The sequence below is a fragment of the Cibotium barometz genome, chromosome 14, assembly GCF_041138505.1.
Source record: "Cibotium barometz isolate CiBa-2024 chromosome 14, ASM4113850v1, whole genome shotgun sequence".
NCBI classification, from domain to species: Eukaryota; Viridiplantae; Streptophyta; class Polypodiopsida; order Cyatheales; family Cibotiaceae; genus Cibotium; species Cibotium barometz.
Window position 1 is genome coordinate 6,744,861 of NC_141059.1, and position 15,189 is coordinate 6,760,049.

The window sequence follows — 15,189 nt, forward strand, 5'->3', positions numbered from 1 at the left end:
ATTTCAAGCTCAAACCATATGATTTTGTCCATTTGGGAACCATCTCACTAATAGTTAGATTTTTGAGAATGTTTCCCATGCAACACACGTTATTTCATGCATGGACAACCCAAAGTCAAATCGATTAAAACTAGCTTCAAGACATGAAACCAATATAGCATGAATGTTCATTATAATGGTTATTGTCAATTTGAATGCTCATGATGGCACTAGTGTATGCCCTGTGATGCATCTAGGAAGCCATTAATGTATAAAGTATGCATCTCCCCTCTCGATGCCGCCCCACAAACCCAGATCTTGGACCCCACCTTGCCCCAAGCCTGAGCCAATTCACAAGCCCACATCATGAAAGTGACTAGAATAAAGTTTAAGTGAGTTATTAGCCAAGGACAAGTGTGAAATAGTCCATAGGTTATCTCATCCATTTGTATATATAAGTCATTTTCTTCCCTCTTGATGCCTCCCCAAAAACCAAGATCTTGGACCTTACCCTGCCCCAAGTTCGAGCTAATTCGTAAACCTGCACCACCAAAGTGAGTTGAATAAAGTTTAAGTGAGTTATAGGCCAAGGACAAGTGTGAGCTAGCCCTTAATTTATCTCATCCATTTGTGTATGTAAGTCATTTTCTTAGCTTTTCTAATGAACCTCTCATGGCATTATCTCAAACTATGTACTCTATTCTTGTTTCCCTCTTGCTAATGTTTGACTCTATGCTCTAATGATGACAGCTTTCATAAATTTACAAGGGAAATTATGCTTGTGTGAACCTTAGCTCTACTTAGAAACCATTTCTCCTAAAGTTACATGGTAACGAGTGGTAATAGCTCAAGCTCTATAATGGTTAACATGTGACATGGGATTATTAGCAAGAGTCTTAAGTGAAGAAAATTCTTCTCTTGCTAAAGCTACACTCTTAAGAGAAATGGAGTCAAGACATGAATGGGACTTGAGTTGAGCTATGAGAAGCAAGCAAGAAAGGAGTAAGAGTGTGAGTGTGAGTGAGGTGAAAGTGGAGAGATGTTGTGTGTGGTTTGTGGAGGAAGAGAGGAAATTATTTTATCGCGCATACCTTGAGAAATAGGGGAAGAACTTGGTACTAGAAATCACTGTCATCACAAGGAGAAATGAAGAGAGAAAGAAACTGTAAAATCATAACTTGCATGCCTTGAAGCTTGAGCATTGATTCTGCTCTAGAGTTGTCTGAAGAGAATGCAACAACTCCAACAAATATAAAGGCATTCAAGGACTAGAATCAAGGTGCTAGGAAAGTTATGTATTGGCTTTTGATAAGTGTCACAGACACAATGATAGAATACATATAGGATGACAATACGCCAATAGTTGCATGGTAGAATCTAGTGTGCAGACGTTCTAAACTAATACAAAGGCAAGGAAGCTACAACTAAAACAAGAGCTGCATATAGTGGAAAAGAAAAGCATGCTTATCAATGAGTATGCTTTAAAAATCAAGGGCATTGTTGCATGTCTATCAACGAGTATGCTTTGAAGATTAAGGGCATTGTTGAATCCCTTGGGTCTATCAATGTATCGGTGTAAGATGATGACTTGGTAAGTGTCTGTTTGAATGGGCTTGGCAAAGAGTACAAGCCATTCAAGACCTCCATTATAGTTAGAGAGAATATTTCCAACTTTTGGGACTTCGTGTCTATGCTGATCATAGAATAAAAGTCTGTGTAGGGGAGGTCTCTTCTTCACAAAGCAAGAACACATAAGAACAGGTCTTTTACTCTAATTTAGGTAGAGGCAGAGATAGAGGTCGTGGTCAAGGCCAAGGCGGTGGCTCGACAAGGAAACCAAAATTTTGGACAACAACACTCCAATGATTCGAAGAGCAGCAATCATACACAGGTGGAAGAGGCTAGTAAAGAGGTAGGGGGAGCCAAAGAGGCCAAGGTGGTTGGCAAAGAAATCATAGTGCAAAATAGAATAGAGTGCTATTATTGTGGCAAACTAGGGCACATGGCAAAGAACTACTAGAAAACACAGAATGACATTAAAAGTGAAAGTTGTAGCAAGGCAACTATGCATCATCTAGTAAATAGAGTGGTGATGATAGAAGTGAGCAACTATTTGTGATGTAGCACATGCTTAGTTCCAAACAAGAGATGTATCAAGATCTCAAGATATATGGCATGTGGATTCTAGCACCTCTAACCACATGACTAGTCATGGTTGGTGAGTGGTTTAGAGACATGCAAAAAATAGAAAACCAGGTTATGTAAAAACAAGCGATGATAATACACATCCCATTGTGCATGTTGGTAAAGTGCCATTGTTTATGCAGGATGGCAAAATGAAGTATTTGGTAGATGTACTTCATGTTCCAAATATTACAAAGAACCTAGTTTTTGTTGGTGGACATATGGTTGAGCAGGGTCTACAAGTGAGGTTTAATCCTTAAGGATATTTTGTGAAAGCCTTCAAAAATTAGTGTCGCTTGGTTGCAAAGGGTAACAGAAATGACATGATGTTTACTTTGGATGTGAGCATGCCTTAGGTAAAGGCAACCATGTTTGCGCATGGAACAGGTGTCATTGCAGATATTGACATATGGCATAGGTGCATTGGTCATGTGAATGTATAGCAGATAAAGTCTATGCAAGCCCAAAATATTATTGCAGGTTTACCAAAGTTTAAGATTGATGGTATGCATAAAGTATGTGAAGCATGCCAGCTTAGTAAGCATGAAAAATATGCTTTTCCATATGAAAAGTATGTCAGTGGCCATTAATGTCATGCATTCAAATGTATTGGGACTGGTCAAGACTACAACAATTGTAGATTGAAGGTATTATGTTACATTCATTGATGACCACACTAGCAAAGTGTGGGTTTATTTCATGAAGGAGAAAAGTGAGATGTTTGCTCACTTTCAAAGATTTAAAACCTTGGTTGAGAAGGAAAAAGGCATGTAAATAAATACCTGTGATCAAATGGTAGGGGAGAATATTTCTCCAATGAGTTCAATGATTTCCTGAGAAAGCAAGGAATCAAGAGACAATCCACGTGCAGGTACACTTTGTAACATAATGGTGTTGCAGAAAGAAAAAATAGACATATTGCAGAAGTGGCACGTGCCTTGATGGGCGGAAAAAAATATGCCACATTATTTTTGGGCAGAAGTAGTAGCAAGTGATGTGTACATTATAAACAGGACACCCGTTGGCAGAAGTAGTAGCAAGTGATGTGTACATTATAAACAGGACACCCGTTGGCAGCTGTTCTTCATGGTATGATGCCTGAACACAAGTTTATAGGCATAAGACCGAATATGTCTCACTTGAAAGTGTTTGGGTGTATTGCATATGTGCATGTTCTTGATGAAGTAAGAACAAAGTTGGATCCAAAGGTAGAGAAATGTAGCTTTATTGGTTATGCTATAGAGTAGAAAGATTATAGATGTTATAACCCTACCACTCGTTCGTGAGATGCGAGTAAGTAGAGATGTTATCTTTGACAAGATGAGTAGCTGGTATGCACCACAGCAAACAGAAGATGTAGATGTAAGAAGTGTTGATGCTGCACCACATGTAGAGCAGCAGTCACAAGTTCTTAGTGGACCAAGAGAGTCCTCTAGCAATGGATCTAATGTTAGTCCATGATCAGGTAGGTTGAGGATAGATATAGATACACATGTATCATTTAAAGGAGAAGGTAGATCAACCTTTTGTGCCTGATCTATCAGACAAGTCACTCATATGTGGATGGTGATTCTAGTGGCTCTAAGTAGAGCCTAAATAAGGAGCTTGGCATTCTGTCTGTGGTTACTCCTGGTGTAAGGAAAACCAGGTCTGTTTTGAGGACACCTGGGAGTGATCTAGGTGTACGTAGGTCTACAAGGGTTAGGTACCCTGTTTTGTGACAGGTTGAGATATGATGGATATATTGCCCATCATTATGCTTACATGGTTAAAGCAATACAGGAGTTGGAGCCCACTTCTTTTGAGCAAGCACTTGGAAATAAGATGCCATAAATGAGGAGATGGCTGTATTGGATGAAATGCAACATGGGAGTTAGTGCCTTTGCACAAGGAGAAAAAGGTAATTGGATGTAAGTAGGTATATAAAGTCAAGCATAACGCTGATGGTTCAGTGTGTAGGTATAAGGCAAGATTGGTTGCCAAGGGCTATGCACAGACTTACGGCATTGACTATGAGGAGACATTGAGCCCGGTTGCAAGAATGGCAACCGTGAGAGCTGTCATTGCTATGGCTACAGCAAAGGGTTGGTCTTTACATAAAATGGATGTAAAGAATGCCTTCTTGCATGGTGATTTGTAAGAAGAACTATACATGATGCAACCACCAAGCTATGAGAGTGAGGTACACCCAGATTTTATAAAAAGCCTTGTACGGCTTGAAGCAGGCATCCATATCATGGTCAAACAAGATCGGGGAGTATCTTGTTACTGTTGGATTTTAGATATCCAATGTAAATTTTTCACTTTATGTGAAAAAGACAGACATAGGGATCATGCTATTACTCATTTATGTGGATGACTTGATTCACTGGTGATAGTGATGCTGACATACATGATGTCAGGAGGTTTTTGAAGCAGAAGTTTGAGATGAAGGATTTGGGTGGCCTGCGGTATTTCTTGAACATAGAGGTGGTGAGATCACCTCATGGCATTTTGTTATTGCAGAGGCAGTATGGCTTGGATATGTTGTCCAAGTGTGGTATGACAGGTTGTAAGCTTATTTCAGTGCCATTGGAGCAGAACACAAAGAATTTTGCAGATACGGGTGAGCTTTTGGAGGACCCCACTACGTATAGGCCCATAGTGGGTAGCTTGATCCACATAACCATTACTAGGCCAAACTTGAGCTATGTTGTTGGACTTGTGAGTCAATTTATGAAGGACCCTAGGAAGCGGCTAGACGGATTCTCATGTACATAAATTCCACATTTGGTTATGGACTTTTCTATGATGCTGGTATAGAGGTACAGCTTCATGGATACATAGATGTTGATTGGGTTGGTAATGTTATAGACAAGAGGTCTACCACTGGTTGTATGTTCTCATTTTGGAGTGCTTCTCTGAGTTGGAGCAGTAAGAAGAAGCCAACAATTTCCTTCTCGAGTACTGAGGTAGAGTACAGGGGTGCTACTATGGTAGCTTGGTTTCAGAAGCTACTTGTTTTGGTGATATGGGTGAGGCCATGTATAGGAAAGTTATCATTTATTGTGACAACATAAGTAGCATACAGTTGGCTAGTAACCCAGTATATCGATCTAGAACGATGCACATTGAGGTGCACTATCACTTTGTGAGGGGAGAAGGTTCCAGCAGGTGATGTAGATCTAGTATGTATCAAGAGAGAGGATCAAGTGGCTGATATCTTTACAACGGCATTGGGCACAGTGAAGATCCAAGGTTTAGGAGCTTACTTAGAGTGCAATGTGTGGGGTTGAGCTCAAGGGGCAGTGTTGAGATATTGATCTCAACTTAGTGCTATGGCAGACATTGATGACTCGCTTGGGTGATAGCTTCCGCATTATACCATTGGCATGGTTAGTGAGATTATGGTCTCTGTCTCTTGTGTCTTGCACTCTCTTGTGTTTGTGTGTGCTTGCAAGAAACTCAAGCTCTCCCTCTCCCCCGCATTCTCTTTATGAAGTTTGTATCTATTCCCTTTATGATCAGGGTGTGGCATGTGAGACATCCTACAATTATTGTCATTTTTTAATATGAATCCTCTTCTAATTGATTCTTCTGTCTCACTCTCAACTACTGCTTTCTACTTCTTCCTAGACTTTGTTTTTCTGTACATGTTCTTTTGAGCTCGTTTTGGCTATTTTCAGTAGCAGCTTGATAAATCCTACATCTTTGAGATCTATAATGTTGTCAGAATATATGAACTTCCAATTCAACCCCTTTATGAACCATTCACTCATTAGTTCTTAATAGGGTCCATCCAGTCTCTTCCTTAAGGATTTACATTTTACTACATAAGCCTTAACATCCATATCTTCTTGCTTTAGCTCCCCTCAGGATTTCTGTAAGCTATCTTGAAGTCTTGTCCTTCTAGAACCTCTTTTAGAAACACATCTCTTAGTTTATATGTGTCGTGGTCATCATCAAACTTTGTAAACCACTCCATTGACACATCACAAAAGGTGTTTGTGAAGTGGTATCTCTTTAGTTCTTCCAACCTTGGTCCTCAAACTTTTCAGACCTTCCACGCTTGCTCAAACATTTTGATATGGATGTCTAGATCCTTTGTCTTCTACCTTTATATGTCGGGGAACTATTTATGATTGTTTATACCATTCTAATTTTGTGTTCAGGTTTTGCTTCTTGGAATAGTTCTTGAAATCCTAACCACTCCTCCTGTTGTTGCTCTACCTCCTGTTCTTGAGCCTCTCCTAATTCTACAAATGATTTTACACTGGTTGCTACTGCTTGATCTCCTATAGTGCTTCTTCTCTGTCCACCCAAGATTCTTCTAGGATTAGCAACATTGCCACTCCTCTACTCAGATTCTACTTCAGCACCATGGCTACTCCTATGGTGAAAGCAAATGTGTGGTTCCCCAACAGAATCCCCAAAAGTGTCAGGGGTGAATTGGCACAACAAGACGTAAGTTCTGATTAGGATGTAAGTTACGGCAATCAAGCTCAAGTTGGAATCAACAAAAAATCAAGAGGAGCATGCCAGGTACATGGCACAAAGAAGGGCACACATGTTGCAGCAAATGAGTTGTAGAAATCTATCCTATGCTTGGAGGAGCTCTTTCGAAATGAACCCAAACAGGTATTTGTGTATTATACATGATAAGATGGTGGACCAGAGCAAGACTGCCATACCACAAATTAAACCAGTTCCTAAATCTCTCAATGGGGTTGAGAGTCTTCCAGTACCCTTAACAGAAATGCTCACTCATGGACATGGACAAACAGCTTATGGTCACTTTGCCTTGGGGTTATGGCCAAGTGATCCCAACTTCACAATTTTATCTCTCTCAAAATGTTTAAGAAACTTAGAAAGAGGAGAGCAACACATGTATGGTGACTTGAGCTCACAAAACTCAGATGTAGAACCACGAACAGATCTTTTTGATTGTGTTTTGTCTACTATGGCCCTATATCAGCATATGGAAGTGTTGAAAGAGAGAAACGCATATTGCACGTAGAGCATTGAGGATACAGATGCATAGACACAAGTAGAAACAAATGTGGATATAGAGGGAAATTGTTCTTCACATATATGCAGTCAGTCTTTCATACTAACACACATGTGCACGATAGGGGCAATGGCAATGCCTCAAGTTTAATGCCATCAAATTCAAGGACATTTTTCAAGAGATTGCCAAAAGGATGTTGTTGTTGCAACTTGACAATTGTGGTTCTGAAAATAAGAATCGTTATGTATTTGCCTATCTATCCCTATTGGTTGCACGAGGAGTGTTTGACATGGTGTAACTTGGTTTTCTTATGGTTGGTCATACTCATGAAGATATTGATGCATTGTTTAGTCGCTTCTCTGAGAAGTTGAGGAAACAAACCATTTTTACATTTCCACATTTGATGAAGATCTTAATGAGTGTGTTAGCATGCATCCAACACCATTTCTCCTACAAAAGGTGGCAGACTTCAAAGGCTTTGTCAAGGGATGCTTACATGATGGAGCCGATAGCTTGATTGGACATTCAAAGCCATTGCAATTCAGGTTTTATATGAGTGATGGAATACCTTTGATGCAATACAAAGTACACCCCGAAAATGTTGATTGGTTACCAGAAAGCGGTATAGAGTTATGGAAGAGAAATGACCAGGGAGGACCCAAGCTTCCTGAAGGTTTTCCAAAAGTATTGCCACCCTTTGAGTATGTTAAGGAAAATGAGAAGGTTCTGGAGGGCTTAAAAAAACATGTCAATTGGTGGAAAGAGCACTTGCAAGAGAAAGGAGACCAAAGTGATTATGCTAGGTGGATCAATCCGGTCCTTGCCTATTGGGAGAATCTTATGCTAAACATGCAAACCCCTAGTGCAAGGAAAGACATTGGATTTCATGACTTTTGGCCAAGGAGTGTATGCGAAAAAGCTGAGCCTCTTAACCTTCAAGTGGAGGATGATGTAGATGAAAGGTTTGATGTAAATAAGGACCATTATTGTGGTCCAATGCGCAACAGACCTGCTGAAGAGTTCAACCCGACTCTTGATGTGTCTAAAGGAGATTTTGTGCTTGTACAACTTTGTGATGCAAATTACCCAAATATGGTTGGGAGTGAAAACAAGTGATGTTGATCAAACAACAACTTGATAAACTACCTACAAGTTCAGATACAATATTGGGCACCAATTTCAAAGAAGAAGAATGCAAGTGATGTGAAGGTTTATAAGGATTGCTGGAACAAGTATTGGCGAGAGAACAGAAATGATCCTCAGCACTAGGAAGACACTAGCTGCATCATTTGGGCATGGAAACCCAAGGGTGGACGACTTTCACAGAAAATCAAGATTCCAAAGGCTATAATACTCAAGGCCAAACAACAGAATCAACATGAAAGTGAGGCACCATCACATGTCAGTGCAGTTGAGCAAGAATGATTTGTTAGCACATGGGCAACTAGCTTCGTAATCTTTTAGCAATGTTGTATGAAGCTACCAAACTCATAGTTCAATCATTATTCAGATTGTAAGGCTTTCTTAAGCTTTTAGATTTATGGTTCACCCATTGTTCAAGAATTTTGATTCAATACAGATGGTGATCTTTGTAATTCTATCACCTAGTCTTTCTTACAACTTAAGTTACATTGAATATCCTTTCTTTGTTAAAGTTTCTGTGTTTGATGGTCAACTGGAGGCTATGTGATAAAAACAAACTTAATTCTTGGTGTGCATGCAGGCAAATTTACATCCCACCAACATCATATATACTTGTTACAAATGTACAATAGTACATAAATCATATCGCATTATTCAAATGCGATAAACAAGCATTATTCAAATGCTTGTTTGTTGAGAACATCCAATAATAAATCTTGCATATCGCACAGTAAACATTGTATTGGATCTAACAAAGAATTGTCCCAAAATTGTGCATATTTTCCAAATTTCCTAAATTTGAGTTAGGTGTTCTCATAGCTGGTATCCCAAGATCCTCATCAAGGCTCATCTCTAAGCCACTAGACTCTCCATCAACAATGCCCTGCAGAAATGTCAGGCATACTAAGGGGTTCAACCACTTTCTCTTTGCCTTGATGTGATGTACTAATCACATTTGCTAGGAGTGGTTTTATGACGTAGCCTGCCACTCCATGGTCTATCAAATGAACTAGTAGATGAGGACTCTCTTGGTCCACTCAAAGACTGTGATTGTTGATTTGCATTCTATGCAACCACATTTCCACTCACATTAGTCCTAATAGCTTCTTTTTCAGCAGCATACTAGCTGCTCATCTCATCAAAAACAACATCCCTGCTTACCCTCAACTCACGTGTAGCAGGGTTATAACACCTGTATCCCTTTTGCTCAAGGGAATACCTAATAAACACACGTTTTTCAGCTTTTGGATCCAGCTTAGTTCTCAGCTCATCTGGCACATACACATATGCAATGCATCCAAAGACTTTCAGATGAGACAAATCAGGTTTTCTGCCAGTAAACCTCTCCTCTAGAGTTACATCATGTATGGCTACAGTTGGAGTCCTGTTCATGATGTAAACTACTGTAGAAATAGCCTCAGCCCAATAGCTATGCGGCATATTCTTCTCTCCCATTAATGCTCGTGCAATCTCAGCAATGTGCCTATTTTTCTGCTCAGCAACTCCATTTTGCTACGGAGTGTATTTGCATGTAAACTGTCTCCGAATACCATTCTTCTTCAAAAATTCAGAGAACTCATTGGAGAAGTAATCTCCCCCTCCATTTGACCTTAGGCACTTTACATATTTCCCTGTTTGCTTTTTTTCAACCATAACTTTGAAATTCTGAAAATGAGTGAACACCTCACCCTTCTCCTTCATGAAGTATACCCACACTTTCCTTGTGTGGTCATCAATAAATGTCACATAATACCTGTAGCCTCCCATAGACATGGTCTTTGTAGGACCCCATACATCTGAATGCACAACATCTAGTGCATTTCTGCTTACATTTCTGTCACGTGGAAATACATGCTTTGTTTGCTTTCCAAATTGGCATGCTTCACATATTTTCTGCATACCTTCAACTTTAAACTTTGGCAGCCCGTCACAATTCCTTTAGTCTGCATAGACTTCATTCTCTGCACATTCACATGTTCAATTATTTTATGCCAAATGTCTGTGTCTGTAACAATTCCTGAACCATTTGCAAACATCACAGCACTCACTTCAGGCATGTTTACATTCAATGTAAACATTCTGCCCACTCTGTTGCCTTTTTTTGCAACCAACTTGCACTTGTCTTTAAAGTCTTTAACATAACAACCATCAGGGTTAAACCAAACCTACAAACCCTGCTCAATCATCTAGCTACCTAAAACCAGATTCTATATTATGTTAAGAACATGAAGTACATCTACAAGGTACTTCACTTTGCCATCCTTCATAGACAATGGCACATCTCCAACATGGGCAATTGGATGAGCAGTGTCATTCCCTGTTTCCACAAAACCTAGTCTTTCAAGGTTTTTCATCTCCTTGAACCACTCCCAATGACTTGTCATGTGGTTTGAAGCACCTGAATCAACGTACCATACATCATCTTTATGTGCTGCTTCAACATTTTTAGACATGGCATAACAACATGCTGCATAATAAACAACCGTTCATTCTCCTCATTGTTGTTTCTCGAGGATGCATAGTTATTTTGCTGCAATTTTCCATTTTGCATGTTAGCCTGCTTCTTTTAACAATCTTCCTGCACATGTCCAGGCTTACCACAATAAAAGCATCCACGTGTATCATTATACTGCCTTTGTCAATTTCCATGACCTCTTTGACTCCCCCTGCCTTTGAATTGGCCTCTTCCACCTGCGTATTGTTGTTGTTGACAATTCTGGGACTGTTGTTGTTGTTGCTACTGGCTATAATTTTGATTACGTGTTTGTCGGCCACCTCCTTGGCTGTGTCCATGGCCTCCTCTACCTCGTCCTCTTCTTGAACTTGTGTAGAAGGCCTGTTGCTTTGAACTGTTTTTGTTTTGTGAAGGCTGTGTTAGAAGTCATCTCCTGTCTAGATTTATACACCAGGGCCTTTGTTGTGGGTGTGCCCACCCTTATGAGGTGTTTTATCATTTTTCCCCACTCTCCGTATTTTCCCCCTATTTTTTCCCATTTTTCTGAGGCTTGGGAGGGCTGCCAGGTGATGCCAGGAGCACTCTGAAGCTGGCCGACTGCATCTGTAGCAGTCGTGGGCTGTCTGAGTGCTGGGCGACTTGTTCTGTGCAGACATGGGGCACCAGATGCTGGCCGACTGCTGTTTTTCAGCAGTCGATGGTTTTGTCCAGTCGTGGGCCTCTTCCAGTGCTGGCCGACTGCCCTCTAGGGGAGTATATATAGCTCCTTAGCCCCCATGCCTTATTTGTATCATATTCGGGATCTTCTTGTGTATATCAGAGCAGAGTTACACGCCTACATCTCTCTCTTTTTGTGCTGTTTTTTCTGCCTGCGTTTTTGCTCTTGTGTTCCCAGATTTGGTCATCATCTCCGCTGCATATTCTGACATGGTATCAGAGCCTAGGCTCTAGATAGGTCTTGGGATTTGTGTGAGCAAGAGGGGGCTGTTTTGTGGCTGATTGGTGGACTGTTTTGGACTGTTCGGGAAGAGGAGAAGCAAGAGGAAGGCGGGCTGATTTGCTGGACAGCCACTTGCAGGTATCAGTTCTTCTTTGTTCCCACCCACCCACCCTTTTCAGAGTACATCCCCGCTATGGCAGATCTGTTAGAGATGGCCGAGAGACATGTGAAGATCCCGACACTCCCCACGTTCCCGGTGGACCGTCAGTTGGACGGGAGCAACTACGGCATATGGAAGGTGATGATGGAATCCGTTCTGGAGTCCTACGATCTCGTCGATTTCGTCGTTGTTGGGATTCCACGGCCGGAAGTAGAGGAAGGGGAGTTACCATCAACCCGAAAGGACCAGGAGGCCCAGACACAGATGTGGGATCGTGTCAACGCCAGGGTCCGTTCGTTTATTTTCCTCAACTGCACACCACAGGTAATTAATCATATAAAGCATATGACGCTGGCCAGAGGTATTTGGCAGCATTTGGCCTCACTTTACAACAGGGTATCGCCCATGAAGAGGATTTCCTTGGAAGTACAGATGCGGGTTATGAGCCCTGCAAAGTCGTCGACGATGCGGGAGCATATTAACAAGCTGCAGGCTCTTCAGCAGGAGGTTCTTCAGGCTGGGAAGGAGATATCGTCAGAGGACATGGCCATCACGTTGCTGTCACATTTGCCCTCTTCGTACTCAGCATTCTACTCGTCGTTGATTACCAGTGGTGGCAGGCTCAGCACCATCACGTGGGAGGAGCTTGTGCCCATGGTCTTGGACCAGGAGGAACGATTCACGAACCCTCCTCAGGGTGGAGGTTCGGAGGCCTTTACTGGCCAACAGTCGAAAGGCCGTAACTCGGGCAAGGGGAAGGCTTCATCGGAGAAGTCTTCTGAGAAGATGTCCGACGCTGACCGCGAGAAACTAAAGGCAGAGAGGACCTGTAATGATTGTGGCGAGAAAGGCCACTACTGGAGGCAGTGTCCCAAGCGGAAGACCGAGAAGGGTGAAGACTCCTCAGCAATCATGAAGACTCCGGCTTTTGTGCACCTGGAGGTGATGGACACCGATGCTTCATTTTCTTCAGGCAGGGAGGAGATTGGAGGACTCTCCGCAACGGATACTCGGGAGTGGATTCTCGATAGTGGTGCTTCCAGGCACACGACTCCTTTCCGTTCTGGTTTACAGGATCTCTGCAGGTGTTCTGGTCATATTCTTACTGGGGATACGTCCACTATCCCAGTTCACAGTGAGGGCAGGATGGAGATAGTTCCCGATGGCAGAGGGGGGAAGCATTCCTCCCAGGTGTTGTATGTTCCGGCACTTGGTTTTCATCTGTTGTCAGTGCATCAGGTTTGCAAGACTGGCGTACGGGTGGAGTTTGATGAGCATTTTGTTGCTCTCCGGGATAAAGCAACAGGCCAAGTGGTTTGGGAAGGTGGAGTGGAGAATGGAGTCTACAGGCTTTCAGCACTCTCTCTCCCAGGTCCTCAAGATTGTGATGAGTGGCAGTGTGGTAATAGCTACTCAGGTGTGGATACGTTGCAGGAGCGGGCTTTCCGAGACCAGGTGGTGGATAGCTTGCCAGTAGATGGCAGCAGTTGGCAGGAACTTTCCAGTACTGAGGTTGGTAGTTCTTGTGTTCGTGAGTCAGAGGAAGCTGAACAGGTCACTTATGCTCTGATGTCTCGTCGTGTTCGGGACATAGAACTTCTAGTAGTTCAGGATGTTCTTTCCACGGGGACCTTTCAGAAAGCCAGGCAGGTGACAGGTGTTTGCTTGCAGAAGGAGGTGGTTTCTCCAGGCTTTGTGGTTCCGGATTCAGAGGGGGTGGTTGACAGGTTTCATCAGGTTTCCAGGACTTGTTTATGCACCGTAAGGTGTTGATCCTTGTGAGCAGTGTGATGTCTCTGTGACTCAGAAGCTGGATGGTTCATTGATCTGGTTGATGGACACCGGATTGGACGGGAGCTTCCTGATGAGGCAGTTGAGCTCTTGGTTGCAGATGTCTCTTTGTGAGGCAGGATTGCGTTTCCTGTGGTTTCTGCGGCATGCGAAGGATCATGGACTCTTGTACACAGGAGGGGGATTGTTGGATGGAGTCCGACTCCACGGTTGGAGTGACTCGGTTTGGGGAGGAGATCCGGACACGAGGAGATCTACTTATGCCCCAGGAGCAGTTTTATGGAGCAGGAGGAGGTTACATTGCAAGTTTGGGCTTCCACTGGAGGAACCCTTGGTCATCCAGAGGCACTTTGTTCGTGAACAGATTGTTGCTGATGACATCTTGCTGGAGTTTTGTTCGACGGAGGACAGTACGGTGGACCTCTTCATGAAGTCGCTCTCAGGATTTGCTCAGGCGGCACCCCAGCTCCCAGTGGTTGGTTTCACAGCCAGGAGCTGAGAGGGGGTGTTAGAAGTCATCTCCTGTCTAGATTTATACACCAGGGCCTTTGTTGTGGGTGTGCCCACCCTTATGAGGTGTTTTATCATTTTTCCCCACTCTCCGTATTTTTCCCCTATTTTTTCTCATTTTTCTGAGGCTTGGGAGGGCTGCCAGGTGATGCCAGGAGCACTCTGAAGCTGGCCGACTGCATCTGTAGCAGTCGTGGGCTGTCTGAGTGCTGGGCGACTTGTTCTGTGCAGACATGGGGCACCAGATGCTGGCCGACTGCTGTTTTTCAGCAGTCGATGGTTTTGTCCAGTCGTGGGCCTCTTCCAGTGCTGGCCGACTGCCCTCTAGGGGAGTATATATAGCTCCTTAGCCCCCATGCCTTATTTGTATCATATTCGGGATCTTCTTGTGTATATCAGAGCAGAGTTACACGCCTACATCTCTCTCTTTTTGTGCTGTTTTTTCTGCCTGCGTTTTTGCTCTTGTGTTCCCAGATTTGGTCATCATCTCCGCTGCATATTCTGACAGGCTGTTGGTCTTCACCCAAGCTCTTCTCTTCTATAATCAATATAGACACCAAATCTGTGAAATTGGGAATGTTTTCCCGAGTCTGAATAGACGTCTTGAATGCCTTGTATTGTGGCCCGAGACCACGTAGACAAACTTCCACCTTATCATCATCATCATCTAGTGAAACACCAATAGATGCAAGGGATTCCACAATACCCTTGATCATCAATGCATAGTCATTCACAGACATACTCTTTTTCTCCATAGTATGAAGTTCATTCTTCAACTGTATCTTCTGTGCCTTGGTATTCGTTTCATAGAGCTTTACCAAGGTGTCCCATGCCTCCTTGGGGGACTTGGCATCCTGTATGTGCCCAATCATGGTGTCTTGTGTATATTGATGTTGAAAGGTAAGACTGGGCAAGATTATTTATGTGTAAAAGGTTTGCATATAAATAAGGTTCAGGGGATTTCAAATAGAAAATACCTAAGAAATGGTTAATAGGCATTAAAGTAAAAGTAAAAAAGGAAGTAAATGGTGCACAATGAA